The sequence below is a fragment of the Durio zibethinus genome, chromosome 3 (genome assembly GCF_047325235.1).
Source record: "Durio zibethinus cultivar Kanyao isolate XHJ-2024 chromosome 3, ASM4732523v1, whole genome shotgun sequence".
Lineage (NCBI taxonomy): Eukaryota > Viridiplantae > Streptophyta > Magnoliopsida > Malvales > Malvaceae > Durio > Durio zibethinus.
This window is the reverse complement of record NC_143164.1, coordinates 24,920,217-24,935,901: the sequence shown is the minus strand read 5'-3', so window position 1 is coordinate 24,935,901 and position 15,685 is coordinate 24,920,217.

Here is a 15,685-nt window from a genome sequence, read left to right as displayed (position 1 = left end):
TTCATTCCCAATCTAAGATCAGACCGGACCGAGGGTTCTGGCAGCAGGATCGACAGCACGTAGGGGGGGATCGGGCTGATCCCCGACTTGCGCATTCTGCCTCTCTGACCAGTTGAGCGCCTGCACGCTCATTTCATGGGTTGGCTTAGGCATACGAAGTTCATTCCATGTCTAAGCATACGGAGTTCATTCCCAATCTAAGATTTTGAGCCACAGTGCACATGCTGGGCTTGGGCATGTGCTGGTGGCATATTTTTTTCACCCGGGGCACCATCGCCGGAGAGCCGAACCGGTGGCATTGGGGGTTCCGATGATTGGGGGGTCGGGGGGTGTGCGCACATGATGTGTGATGGGTGCAGGTAGTTGGCCCTTTTATTGGCCCCCTATCCCTCATCAAACCTCAAGAACTGACACCCCCTTAAAGAGCATTTGAGATTTTATAGGTTTGCTGCCAGTAGCCATCAAAGTGTCTAAAATGGGGACACTTTTTTCAAACGGTCACGAAATCTTCTCCACTTCGAGTTTTTAGCTGAATTTTTTTGTGCATGCCAAAAAAAATGCAAGTATCATCTCTACCAAATTTAGGGACTAAAATCTTTCTAAAAATATTTTAAAAAATCTCGAACCACAAAAATTTTCAAAAATTATGAAAAATAGAAAACGGGTCGTCCTTCCACGAAACTTCACATGAAGGCTTAGGGGACCGTTGTATGAATTTACAAGCCATAAAAATGGCATTAGTAGGGCAGAAATATGAAGATGTGCTTGAACCCACCTACCATCTGTTCGATCCCCGGCTTATGCATCCTACCTTTCTGGTCGACTGAGCGCCTGCACGCTCGTTTCATGGGTTGACTTAGGCATATGGAGTTCATCCCTAGTCTAAGCATATAGAGTTCATTCCTAGTCTAAGATCAGACCGGGCTGAAGGTTACGACAGTAAGATTGACAGCACGTAGGAGGGACCGGGTCGATCCCTGGCTTGCACATTCTACCTCTCCGGTCGGCTGAGTGCCCGCACGCCCGTTTTGTGGGTTGGCTTAGGCATAGGGAGTTCATTCCATGTCCAAGCCCCAGTCGGACCGAGGGTTGTGGCAGCGGGACCGGTAGCACACAGAGGGGGATCGAGTCGATCCCCGGCTTGCGCATTATGCCTCTCCGATCGGCTCGCACGCTCATTTCGTAGGTTGACTTAGCCATACGGAGTTCATTCCTAGTCTAAGATAGGACTGGACGAAGGTTTGCGGTAGAAGGTCGACAGCACGTAAGGGGACCGAACCGATCCCTGGCATGCGTATTCTACCTCTTCGGTCGGCTGAGCACCCGCACGCTCGTTTCGTGGGTTGGCTTAAGCATATAGAGTTCATTCCATGTATAAGCATACGGAGTTCATTCCTAGTCTAAGATCGGACTGGACCGAGGGTTGCGGCAGCAGGACCAGCAGCAAGATTGGCAGCACGCAGGGGGGACTGGGTCGATCCCCGACTTGCGTATTCTACCTCTCCAGCGGGCTGAGCGCTCGTACGTCGTTTTGTGGGTTGGCTTAGGCATACGAAGTTCATTCCATGCCTAAGCCCCAACCGGACCGAGGGTTGTGGTAGCAGGACCGGCAACGGGATCGGTAGTGGGATCGACAGCATGCAGAGGTAGACCGGGTCGATCCCCAACTTGTGCATTCTGCCTCTCCGACCGGTTGAGCACCCGCACGCTCGTTTTGTGGGTTGGCTTAGGCATACAGAGTTGATTCCATGTCCAAGCCCCAGTCAGACTGAGGGTTATGGCAGTAGGACCGGTAGCGGGATCGACAGCATGCAGAAGAGGACCGGGCTAATCCCTAGCTTGCACGTTATGCCTCTCCGGTCGGCCTCTCCGATCGACTGAGCGCCCGCACACTCATTTCATGGGTTGACTTAGGCATACGGAGTTCATCCCCTGTCTAAGCATACAGAGTTCATTCTCAGTCTAAGCGTACGGAGTTTATCCCCAGTCTAAGCATACGGAGTTCATTCCCAATCTAAGATCGGATCGGACCGAGGCTTATGGTAGCAGGATCAAAAGCACGTAAGGGGGACCAAGCCGATCCCCGGCTTACGCATTCTGCCTCTTCAGCTGACTGAGCACCTGTACGCTGTTTCTTGGGTTGGCTTAGGCATAGGGAGTTCATTCCATGTCTAAGCCCCAGCCGGACCGAGGGTTGTGGCAGCGGGATCGATAGCATGCAGAGAGGGACCAGACCGGTCCTCGACTTACGCATTATGCCTCTTCAGCTCGTTTCGTGGGTTGACTTATGCATACGAAGTTCATTCCAAGTCTAAGATCGAACCAGACCGAGGGTTGCGGCAGTAGGATCGACAGCACGCAAGGGGGATCAGGTCGATCCCTGACTTGCGCAATCTGCCTCTCCGACCGGTTGAGCGTCCGTACGCTCATTTCGTGTGTTGGCTTAGGCATACGGAGTTTATTCCATGTCTAAGCATACAGAGTTCATTCCCAGTCTAAGATCGGACTGGATTGAGGGTTGTAGCAGACCAGCAGCAAGATCGACAACACGCAGGGGGGACCGAGCCAATCCCCGGCTTGCGTATTCTACCTCTCCGAACGGCCTCTCCGGCCGACTGGGCGCCCGCACGCTCGTTTCATAGGTTGACTTAGGCATATGGAGTTCATCCCCAGTCTAAGCATACTGAGTTCTTTCCCAGTCTAAGATTAGATCGGATCAAGGGTTGCGATAGCAAGATCGACAGCACGCAGGGGGGATCGAGCCGATCCCTGTCTTGCACATTCTGCCTCTCCAACCGGCTGAGTGCCTGCACGCTCGTTTCATGGGTTGGCTTAGGCATAGGGAGTTCATTCCCTGCCTAAGCCCCAGTCGGACCGAGGGTTGTGGTAGCGGGACTAGTAGCACACAAAGGGGGGCCAGGCCGATCCTCGGCTTGTGCATTATGCCTCTTCGACTGGCTGGGAGCCCGTACGCTCGTTTCGTGGGCTGGCTTAGGCATACGGAGTTCATTCCATGTCTAAACCCTAGTCGGACCGAGGGTTGTTGTAGCAGGACTGGCAGCAAGATCGGCAGCACACGAAGGGTGACTGGGCTGATCCCCGGCTTACGCATTATGCCTCTCCAGCCAGTTGAGCTGTCGCATGCTCATTTCATGGGTTGACTTAGGCATACGGAGTTCATCCCCAGTCTAAGCATACGAAGGTCATTCCTAGTCTAAGATCAGATCGGACCAAGGTTTGCGATAGCAGGATCGATAGCACGTAGGAGGGACCAGGCCGATCTCGGCATATGCATTCTGGCACTCCGGCCGGCTGAGAGCTCGTACGTCCATTTCGTGGGTTGGCTTAGGCATAAGGAGTTCATTCCATGTCTAAGCCTTAGCCAGACCGAGGGTTGTGGCAACGGGACCGGTAGCACGCAGAAGGGGATCGGGCTGATCCTCGACTTTCGCATTATGCCTCTTCAGTCGGCTTAGCAACCGCACGCTCGTTTCATGGGTTGACTTATGCATACGAAGTTCATTCCCAGTGTAAGATCGAACTAGGCCGAGGGTTACGGTAGCAGGATCGACAGCACGTAAGGGAGATCGGGTCGGTCCCTGGCTTGTACATTCTGCCTCTCCGACCGGCTGAGTGCCCGTATGCTCATTTCGTGGGTTAACTTAGGCATACAGAGTTCATCCCCAGTCTAAGCTTACGGAGTTCATTCCCAGTCTAAGATCGGACCAGACCGAGGGTTACGATAGCAAGATCGGTGCGCATTCTACCTCTTCGGCCGACTAAGCACCCGCACGCCCGTTTCGTGGGTTGGCTTAGGCATAGGGAGTTCATTCCATGTCTAAGCCCTAACCAGACTGAGGGTTGTGGCAGCTAGATTGGCAGCACGTAGAGGGGGACCGGGTCGATCCCCAGCTTGCGCATTATGCCTCTTCGGCCAGCTCAGTGCCCGTACACTCATTTTGTGGGTTGACTTAGGCATACAGAGTTTATTCCTAGTCTAAGATCGGACTGGACTGAGGGTTAGGACAGTAGTATCAACAACATGCAGGGGGGATCGGGTCGGTCCACAGCTAGTGCATTCTACCTTTTCGGTCGGCTGAGCGTTCGTATGCTTATTTCATGAGTTGGCTTAGGCATACGGAGTTCATTCCAGTCTAAGATTGGACCGGATCACGGGTTGTGGCAGCAGGACTAGCAGCAGGATCGGTAGCACATAGGGGGGATCGAGCCGATCCCCGGCTTGTGCATTCTGCCTCTCCGACCAGTTGAGCGCCTGCACGCTCGTTTCGTGGGTTGGCTTAGGCATACAAGTTCATTCCATGTCTAAGCCCCAGTCGAACTGAGGGTTGTGGTAGCAGGACTGGCATCGGGATCTGCAGCACGCAGAGGGGGACTGAGCTAATCCCCAGCTTGCATATTATGCCTCTCCGTCTGGCCTCTCCGGTCGACTGAGCGTCCGCACGCTCGTTTTGTGGGTTGACTTAGGCATACGAAGTTCATCCCTAGTCTAAGCATACGGAGTTCATTCCCAGTCTAAGATTGGATCAGACCGAGGGTTACGGCAGCAAGATCGGTAGCACATAGGGGGACTGGGCCGATCCCTGGCTTACGCATTCTGCCTCTCCGACCGACTGAGGGCCCACACGCCCATTTCGTCGGTTGGCTGAGGCATAGGGAGTTCATTCCATGTCTAAGCCCCAACCGGATCGAGGGTTGTGGCAGCGGGAGTGACAGCACGCAGTAGGGGACCGGGCCGATCCCCGGCTTGTGCATTATGCCTCTCCGGTCGGGTCAGCGCCCGCATGCTCATTTCGTGGGTTAACTTAGGTATACGGAGTTCATTCCCAGTCTAAGATCGGATCGGACCGAGGGTTGCAGCAGCAAGATCGACAGGATGCAGAGGGGATAGGGCCGATCCCCAGTTTGTACATTTTACCTCTCCGATCGACTGAGCGCCCGCACGCTCGTTTCGTGGGTTGGCTTAGGCATACGAAGTTCATTCCGTGTCTAAGCCCCAGCCGGACCGAGAGTTCTGACAGCAGGATCGACAGTGGGATCGGCAGCATACAAAGGGGGACCAAGCTGATCCCCGGCTTACGTATTATGCCTCTCTATCCGGCCTCTTCAGTCGGCTGAGCTTCCGCACGCTCGTTTCATAGGTTGACTTAGGCATACGGAGTTCATCCCCAGTCTAAGCATACGGTGTTCATTCCCAGTCTAAGATCGGATTAGATCGAGGGTTACGACAGTAGGATCGGTAGCACGCAGGGGGGACCGAGCCGATCCCTGGCTTATGCATTCTGCCTCTCCGACCGACTTAGCACCCGCACGCTCATTTCGTGGGTTGGCTTAGCCATACGGAGTTCATTCCATCTCTAAGCCCCAACCGGATCGAGGGTTGTGGCAGTAGGACCGACAGCATGCAAAGGGGGATCGGGTCGATCCCCGGTTTGCACATTATGCCTCTTCGATCGACCTTTTCGGTCGACTGAGCGCCCGCACGCTCGTTTCGTGGGTTGACTTAGGCACATGGAGTTCATCCCCAGTCTAAGCATACGGAGTTCATTCCCAGTCTAAGATCAGACCTGTTCGAGGGTTGCGGCAGCAGGATCGGTTGTACGCAGGGGGACGGGGCTGATCCTCGGCTTACGCATTCTGCCTCTCGAGCCGGCTGAGCGCCCGCACGCCCGTTTCATGGGTTGGCTTAGGCATAGGGAGTTCATTCCATGTCTAAGCCCCAACCGGACCAAGGGTTGTGGCAGCGGGATTGACAGCAAGCAGCAGGGGATCGGGCCAAACCTCGGATTACGCATTATGCCTCTTTGATCGGCTCAGCGCCCCGTACATTCATTTCGTGGGTTGACTTTTGCATACGAAGTTCATTTCCATTCTAAGATCAGACCAAACCAAGGGTTGCGGCTGCAGGATCGATAGTAAGCAGGGGGGACCGGACCGGTCCCCGGCTTGCACATTCTGCCTCTCCGGTTGGCTGAACGCCCGTACGCTCATTTCTTGGGTTGGCTTAGGCATATGAAGTTCATTCCATTTCTAAGCATACGGAGTTCATTCCCAGTGTAAGATTTTGAGCGATGGTGCACATGCTGGGCTCGGGCATGTGCTAGTGCCGCATTTTTTTTGCCCGAGCCACCATCATCGGAGCATCGTCGGAGAGCCTAACCGACTGTTTTGGGGGTTCGACATTGGGGGGCCGGGGGGTGTGCGCACATGATGTGCGATGGGTGCTGGTACTTGACCCTTATATTGGCCCCCTATCCGTCATCAAACCTCGAGAACTCACACCCCCTTAAAGAGCATTTGAGATTTTATAGGTTTGTTGCCAGTAGCCATTAAGGTGTCTAAATGGGGACACTTTTTTCAAACAGTCACAAAATCTTCTCCATTTCAATTTTTTAGCTGAATGTTTTTGTGCATGCTAACAAAAATACAAGGATCATCTTTACCAAATTTGGGGAGAAAAATCTTTCTAAAAAAATTTTAAAAAATGCCGAACCGTAAAAAGTTTCAAAAATCATGAAAAATAAAAAACGAGTCGTCTTGCCATGAAACTTCACATGAAGGCTTAGGGGACCATTGTATGAATTTACAAGCCATACGAATGGTATTGGCATGGCAGAAATATGAAGATGTGCTTGAACCCACCTACCACCCGTTTGATCCCCAGCTTGCGCATCTTGCCTCTCTGGTCGGCTAAGGGCTCACACGCTCGTTTCGTGGGTTAACTTAGGCATACAGAGTTCATCCCAGTCTAAGCATACGGAGTTCATTCCTAGTCTAAGATTGATTGGACCAAGGGTTGCGATAGCAGGATCGGCAGCATGTAGGGGGGACCGGGCTGATCCCTGACTTGCGCATTCTGCCTCTCTGGCCGACTGAGCGCCTGCACGCCCGTTTCATGGGATGGCTTAGGCATAGGGAGTTCATTTCATGTCTAAGCCCTAGTCAGACCGAGGGTTATGGCAGTGGGATTGACAGCATGCAGTGGAGGACTGGGTCGATCCTCGGCTTGCGCATTATGCCTCTCCGACCGGCTCAACGCCCGCACACACGTTTCGTGGGTTGACTTAGGCATACAGAGTTCATTCCCAATCTAAGATCAGACCGCACCGAGGGTTGTGACAGCAAGATCGACAGCACGTAGGGGGGACCGGGTCAATCCCCAGCTTGCGTATTCTGCCTCTCCGACTGGCTGAGTGCCCGCACTCTCGTTTCGTGGGTTGGCTTAGGCATACGGAGTTCATTCCATGTCTAAGCATACGAAGTTCATTCCCAGTCTAAGATCAGACCGGACCGAGGGTTATGGTAGTAGGACCAGCAGCAGGATCGATAGCACGCAGAGGGGGACCGGGCCGATCCTCAGCTTACGTATTTTGCCTCTCCGATCGGTTGAGTGCCCGCACGCTCGTTTCGTGGGTTGGCTTAAGCATACGGAGTTCATTCCATGTCTAAGCCCTAGCCGGACCGAGGGTTGTGGCAGTAGGACCGACAGTGGGATCGGTAGCGGGATCAGCAGCAGGCAGAGGGGGACCGGGCTAATCCTCGGATTATGTATTATGCCTCTCCGACCAGCCTCTCTGACCGGTTGAGTGCCCACACGCTCGTTTCATGGGTTGACTTGGCATACGGAGTTCATCCCCAGTCTAAGCATACAGAGTTCATTCCCAGTCTAAGATCGGATCGGATCGAGGGTTGCGGTGACAGGATCGGCAGCACGCAGGGGGGACCAAGCCGATCCCCAGCTTGTGCATTCTGCCTCTTCGATCGGCTGAGTGCTCGCATGCCCGTTTCATGCGTTGGCTTAGGCATAGGGAGTTCATTCCATGTCTAAGCCCCAGCCAGATCGAGGGTTATGGCAGCGGGACCGACAGCATGCAAAGGAGGATCGAGCTGATCCCCGACTTGCACATTATGTCTTTTCGGCCGACTCAACGCCCGCACGCTCGTTTTGTGGGTTGACTTATGCATACAGAGTTCATTCCCAGTCTAAGATCGGATCGAACCGAGGGTTACGGTAGCAGGATCGATAGCTCGTAGGGGGGACCGGGTCGATCCTCGACTTACGTATTCTACCTCTCTGACCAGCTGAGCGCCCGCACGTTCGTTTCGTGGGTTGGCTTAGGCATACAGAGTTCATTCCATGTCTAAGCATAAGGAGTTCATTCCCAGCCTAAGATTTTGAGCCACGGTACACATGCTGGGCTCGGGCATGTACTGGTGCCACATTTTTTTTACCAGGGGCACCATCATCGGAGCATCACCGGAGCATCGTCGGAGAGCCTAACTGATTGACATTAGGGGTTTCGACGATTGGGGAGGCCGGGAGGTGTGCACACATGATGTGCGATGGGTGCTGGTACTTGTGTCATGGGCTCCGACCTTAGACTCAGAAACCGTGTGGCCTTAGGCTTGGAATCTCCTCCTTTATGCCTAAGTCAGCCTAAAACATAAGCGTACGGGCACAAGAACAACGAGAAGGGCTGATTACGCAAGTTAAAGAGAAACAGGATAAGAAGGCAGAATTCTGGAAATGCTTTTGTATTCACTGAAACAGAAGTGTTTGATGGTGTACAAATAAGGGAGGAGCAGCCCTCTATTTATAGTTGAGGCTCCAACTTACACTTAATGGCAATATCCCTAGAATAAAGGCTAAAATCATGGGATTATACAGATTACAATCAATCAGGATGCTAACTCCTGATTTTTAGGGTCAACCAAATCTGTCAAGATGCTGCTGCTGATCCTATCTGCTTCCAGAAGCTTCCCTTGCGTGTCTAGCACCTTGGGCCCTTTTGGATGTGGTGCGGGCAGCTTGTATACCAGGCCTTGGTCTCACGGGCCAGCTTGCAAGTTGGGCGGGCATTCTGAACTCGTTTGCTAGGCTTTGTGCGTAGATACCCGCCAGCACACCTGGTCTGTGGTCCTCAACCTTTGGCTCACCTGTTGGTGCGCCTGATGTGCCTGGCGTGCCCACCCATGGTGTGACATTCTCCCTCACTTGATTGCCCAATGCCCTCATTGCATCTTCTGCATGGTACTACCTGATCTGGTCCCTGAACTGCCATAAGTCATCTGCTAGTTCTCAGCTCGCCTCACTGTCTGGAAGTCCCTTCCAGCGCACCATGTACTCTTGTCTTCGCTGATAGTTCTTTCGTCTCACCTTTCGATCAGCTATGATGCGGTGGACCTCCTTCTCATATGAGGCCCTTGCTCCCAATGGCGCATGCTTTGACTCTGCCCGTCCTAGATCTCCCTCATCTTCATGGAACGGCTTGAGCATGCTCACATGGAACACCGGGTGTACCTTCAGCTTGGGTGGCATATCCAACTTGTAGGCAACCTTGCCTACCCTCTTGACTACATGAAAAGGTCCCTCATACCTCCGAACTAAGCCTTTGTGCAGCCCCCTATGGCGTACAATGGGATGCAGCTTCACCAACACCAAGTCTCCAACCTGGAACTACACGTCCCGCCTATTCTAGTCTGCCCACTTCTTTGACCTCTTGGCCACCTTTTGTAGACAAACTCTGGCCAAGTCAGTTTGCTCCTGCAATGCCTTGGCAAACTTATATGCTACTGGATTCGACCCTGTATAACCTGCAGCAATCGAACTAGGTGTTAGTGGTTGTTGCCCTGTCACAACCTCAAATGGGCTCTGGTTCGTTGCCTCATTCCTTTGTAAGTTGTAGGAAAACTGCGTAATATCTAGCAGCTTTGGCCAGTCCCTTTGTGTGGCACTCACACAGTGCTTGAGGTAGACCTCTAATAGTCCATTCACTCGTTCTGTCTGCCCATCGATCTACGGATGCATGTTGGTGGAAAAGTTCAAGTCTGACCCTAACAGCTTGAACAACTCAGTCCAGAACCTGCTCGTGAAACGCCCATCTCGATCACTAACAATGGTCCTCGGTACTCCCCAGTACTTAACCATGTTCTTCAAGAACAATCGAGCTGCCTCCTCGGCTGGGCACTCCTTGGTTGCTGGAATGAAGATTCCATACTTGGAAAACCTGTCCACCACTACCATGATACTTCCAAACCCTTCTACTTTAGGTATATGTATTATAAAGCCCAGAGAAACACTCTCCCATGGTCACTCTGGCACTGGCAATGGCTCCAAGAGACCGCCTGGTTTCTTGAGCTCCACCTTGTCCTGTTGGCACACAAGAGAAGTCTTCACATAGGCCTCTACATCGTCCCTCATGTGTGGCCAGTAGTATCGGTCCTCGATTAGTGCCAAGGTACGGTTCACTTCGGGGTGTCCAGCACACCTTTAATCACGACATTCTTGTAAAACTTCCTTGCGGAGCTTCTCGTGCTGTGGCACAAACAATCTACTGCCCCTGGTGTACAGCAAGCCATCCTGCAACCAAAACCGCCTAGTCTTACCTTGCTGGGCGTACTCCATCAAAGCCTTGGCTGTAGGATCATGTGCAAGTCCCTCCTTGATGCACGGCACCAGTGACCCCTTTGGTTGGCTAATGGCAGCAAGGTTAAGCTTCTTGCTCAGGGTGTCTACCACTAGGTTCACCTGCCCCGGCTTATACTCCATCTGGAAATCAAATTCTGTAAGAAAATCTTGCCATCTCGCCTGCTTGGGGGATAGCTTCTTCTATATCTGGAAGTAGTTGGTCACCACATTGCCCATCCTAACCATGAACCTCGACCCCAATAGGTAATGGCGCCAAGTGCGTAAGTAGTGCACCACTGCAGTCATCTCTTTCTCTTGGACTGTGTACTTGCACTCAGTCTCGTTCAGCTTCCTGCTCTCGAAAGTGACTGGACGTCCCTCTTGCATCAACATGCCCCCTATGGCAAAGTCTGATGCATCCGTATGCACCTCATACGGCTTGGCATGGTCTGACTGGCTCTTCGATCACAGCCCGCTTCAACCTGTCAAAGGCTTCCTGGCACCCTGCGCTCCACTCCGATGCTTTCCCTTTCTTGAGCAAGTCAATCAATGGCGTGGCTATTGCTGAGTGACCTTTGATGAAGCGCTTGTAGTAGTTGACCAGCCCAAGGAACGATCTCAACTCAGTGACCTTGGCTGGCGGTTGCCACTCCAGGATGGCATGTATCTTGCCTTCATCCATGCGTATCCTACCACCTCCCACTATCTGGCGAAGGAACAGGATCTCCTGCTAGGCGAATGAGCACTTCTCCCTCTTGACAATCAGCTTGTGCACCCGCAACACCTCAAACACTTATCTCAAGTGGTCTACATGCTCTCCCAAAGTCTGGCTGTAGATCACAATGTCATCCAAATAAACCATAACAAACCGATCAAGGAATGACTCAAGTACCTTGTTCATAAGGGTATAGAATGTTGTTGGGGCTTTTGTGAGTCCAAAAGGCATCACCAAGAACTCATACGAACCATACCGAGTGACACATGCTATCTTTGGCTCATCTCCCTCCGTGATCCTGACTTGATAGTAGCTTGACTTCAAATCTAGCTTGGTGAACCACCTTGTGCTCCCAAGTTGATCGAACAAGTCCGTAATGAGTGGGATGGGGTACTTGTTCTTGATGGTCAGCTTGTTCAAAGCCCGGTAGTCTATGCACAACCGCAACGACCCATCATGCTTACGTTGAAATAGAATCGGTACACCATAGGGTGCCTTCGATGACCTGATGAAGCCAGCATCAACTAACTCTTTGAGCTACTTCCTCAACTCCTCCAACTCTGGTAGAGACATTCGATAAGGGGCTCTAGCTGGTGGCTTGGCCTCAGACACCAGCTCGATCTTGTGGTCCACCTCCCTCTTAGGTGGTAGCTTGCTAGGTAGCTTTGTGGGCATCACATCACTAAAGGTCTTCAGCACCTTTAGCACCTCCAAGGGTGACTCAGTCTCTTTTTCCCTTGGCTCATCATATTTCAGGGCTGCCAAGAAGGTGTCTTCGTGTCTACTTACCACCTTGGCAAATTGGATGGCTAACACCACACGCGACCCAACTCCAGACCCTCTCCTCAATGGCACTAGGCATTGGCACCGTGCATCCAAGATGCAAACACAATCGGCAAAAGGCACAAGGAGGGAGTTAATCTGAACAAGGAAATCCAACCCAATCACAAACTCATAGTCATCAAGGGGTATTACCTCAATGGTCTTCTTGCCTTTCCAGTCTCCAAGCTACAACTCCACTCCCCACGATACTCCAATGGCTGGAACTTCCTTGGAGTTCACCGTTTTGATGGACCAGTCCCTTTTTGCACCTTTAGTCCGAGCTTTCGGGCTCCATCACCTGAAATAAAAAGATGTGAGGCACCTGTGTCCACCAGTGTGCTCACCTTCTAACTCGCAACCATCAAATCCGTAAACATCAAGCCCTTTGGCTTGCGGCTCCCCTTACTCTGGACAGCATTGAGCATCAACGACCCAAGCTTTGCTGCCCCTGACTCTGGCTCCTCGTCAAACTCTTTGTCTACAGCAACCAGCTTGCCCTTCTACGGGCAATTGTGCATTATGTGGCTCCCTCCACATAGGTAGCATGCTAGTGGCTCTCAACCCCCCTTTGCTTTCCACTTGCCTGTTGGTGGCTTCCTCTCGCCATCCTTGGTTGAACGGTCTCAATCTCTATCCTTGGACTCTGGGTCACAGTCCTTCCCCTTGGACTGCTTCTTTTGATCCCTATCATCCCTACCCTTACCCTTGGGCTTAGTAAACTCAAACTTGTTCAGAGGCTTGAACTCTATCAAGGCCTTGGCAGTAGTCATGGCTTTAGCCAAGTCATAAACTCCTCTCCTTTGTAGCTCATGCTTCACCCACGGCTTCAGCCCATCCATGAAAGCAAATAAGGTGTCCTTCTCACCTAGATCCGAGATCTATAGCATCAGTTTAGAGAATTTCTAGACATACTCCCTTATGTCCCCTTACTGGCTTAGCCTGCGCAACTTTGGCCGCGCCTCATCATCAACATACTCTAGGTAAAATTGTTCTCTGAACTCTTTTTGGAACTTTGTCCAGGTTCCAATCTTGGTGCTCCCATGCCTGACATCATCACACCTGCGCCTCCACCACAATAAGGCTACATCAGTGAGATACATAGCAGCGGTGCTTACCTTTATCGTCTCATCTTGCATGTCCATGGCCTAGAAGTACTACTCCATACCCCAAAGGTAGTTATCTACTTCCTTGGCCGCCCCAGTCCCCTTGAACTCCTTAGGCTTGGGGACATCCAATCTGAACTTGGACACTCCAGCAAACATGCCATTCCCAATGGCAGTCTTGCAAGCAACGAGCTCACTGGTACACTCCTCCATCCGTTGACGCATGGCCTCCATGCCATCGCGCAAGGTCAGCACTTCAGCCTCTAAGGTTTGATTCTTTTGGGTGAACATGTCCAAGCCTTTGTTGAGAGCAGGTTGCAACTCACTTTGGATCTCCTCCCCCATGGAGTCTAGCGATGCAATGTGAGTCTCTACCCCCTCAAGCTTCTCCCCCACGTCGTCCATGGTCACCTCCACCTTGGCCAGCCTACCGTCCATGGTAGACCAGATATCTATAGAACTGGCTTTCCTCTCTCTTCCACACCCATGCTCTTGGGCCTTTGGTTGTTGGTTAGTAGCGTCACTTTGGGATGCCATCTCCTCTAACCTACACAATACAAACACGCAGAATCAAACTTGCTCTGATACCAACTGTCACGGGCTTCGACCTTAGACTCAGAAATTATGCGGCTTTAGGCTTGGAATCTCCTCCTTTATGCCTAAGTCAGCCTAAAACACAAGCGTACGGGCACTAGAACAACGTGAAGGGCTGATTATGCAAGTTAAAGAGAAACAGGATAAGAAGGCAAAATTCTGGAAATGCTCTTGTATTCACTGAAACAGAAGTGTTTGATGGTGTACAAATGAGGGAGGAGCAGCCTTCTATTTATAGTTGAGGCTCCAGCTTACACTTAATGGAAATATCCCCAGAATAAAGGCTAAAATCATGGGATTATACAGATTACAATCCTTCAGGATGCTAACTCCTGATTTTCAGGGTCAACCAAATCTGCCAAGATGCTGCTGCTGATCCTGCCTGCTTCTAGAAGCTTCCTTTGCGTGTCCAGCACCTTGGTCCCTTCTGGATGTGGTGAGGCAGCTTTTATGCCAGGCCTTGGTCTCACGGGCTGGCCTGCAAGTTGGCCGGGCGTTCTGAACTCATTTGCTAGGCTTTGCGCACAGATACCCGCCAGCACGCCTGGTCTGCGGGCCTCAACCTCTGGCTTGCCTGTTGGTGCACCTGATGTGCCTGGCGTGCCCCCCCAGGGCATGAAACTTGGCCCTTATATTGGCCCCCTATCCCTCATCAAAACTCAAGAACTCACACCCCCTTAAAGAGCATTTGAGATTTTATAGGTTTACTGCCAGTAGCCATTAAAGTGTCTGAAAATGGGGATACTTTTTTCAAACGGTCACAAAATCTTCTCCACTTCAATTTTTTAGCTGAATTTTTTTGTGCATGCCAAAAAAAATACAAGGATCACCTCTACCAAATTTGGGGACAAAAATCTTAGTAAAAAAATTTTAAAAAATCCTAAACTGCAAAATGTTTCAAAAATCATGAAAAATAGAAAACTGGTCGTCTTGCCACGAAACTTCACATGAAAGCTTAGGGGACCATTGTATGAATTTACAAGCCATAAAAATGGCATTGGCATGGCAGAAATATGAAGATATGCTTGAACCCACCTGCCATGCATTCGATCCTCGGCTTGCGCATCCTGCCTCTCTTTACGACTGAGCGCCCGTACGTTCGTTTCGTGGGTTGACTTAGGCATACGGAGTTAATCTCCAGTCCAAGAATATGAAGTTCATTCATAGTCTAAGATCAGACCAGACCAAGGGTTACGACAGCAGGATCGGTAGCACGTAGGGGGGATCGGGCCGATCCTCGGCTTGCGTATTTTGCCTCTCCGGCTGGTTGAGCACCCGCACGCCTGTTTCGTGGGTTGGCTTAGGCATTGGGAGTTCATTCCACATCTAAACCCCAGCCCGACCGAGGGTTGTGGCAGTGGGATCGACAGAACGCAGAGGGGGATCGGGCCGATCCCTGGCTTACGCATTATGCCTCTTCGGCCAGCTTAGGGCCCACACACTCGTTTCATGGGTTGACTTAGGCATATGGAGTTCATTCTTTATCTAAGATCAGACCAGACCGAAGGTTGCGGCAGCAGGATCAATAGCACGCAGGAGGGACCGGATCGGTCCTCGGCTTGCGCATTCTGCCTCTTTGGCCAGTTGAGCACCCGCACGCTCGTTTCGTGGGTTGGCTTAGGCATACGGAATTCATTCCATGTCTAATCACACGGAGTTCATTCCCAGCCTAAGATCGGACCGGACTGAGGGTTACGGCAGCAAGATCAGCAATAGGATCGGCAGCATGCAGGGGGGATCGGGTCGATCCCCAGCTTACGCATTTTGCCTCTTCGACCGACTGAGCATCTGCACGCTCGTTTTATTGGTTAGCTTCGGCATACGGAGTTCATTCCATGTCTAAGCCCCAGTCGAACCAAGGGTTATGGCAGCAGGACCAGCAGCGAGATCGACAGCACGCAGAGAGGGATCGAGCTGATCCCCGATTTACGGATTATGCCTCTCCGATCGGCCTCTCCGATCGGTTGAGCACCCGCACGCTCGTTTCATGGGTTGACTTAGGCATACAGAGTTCATCCCCAGTCT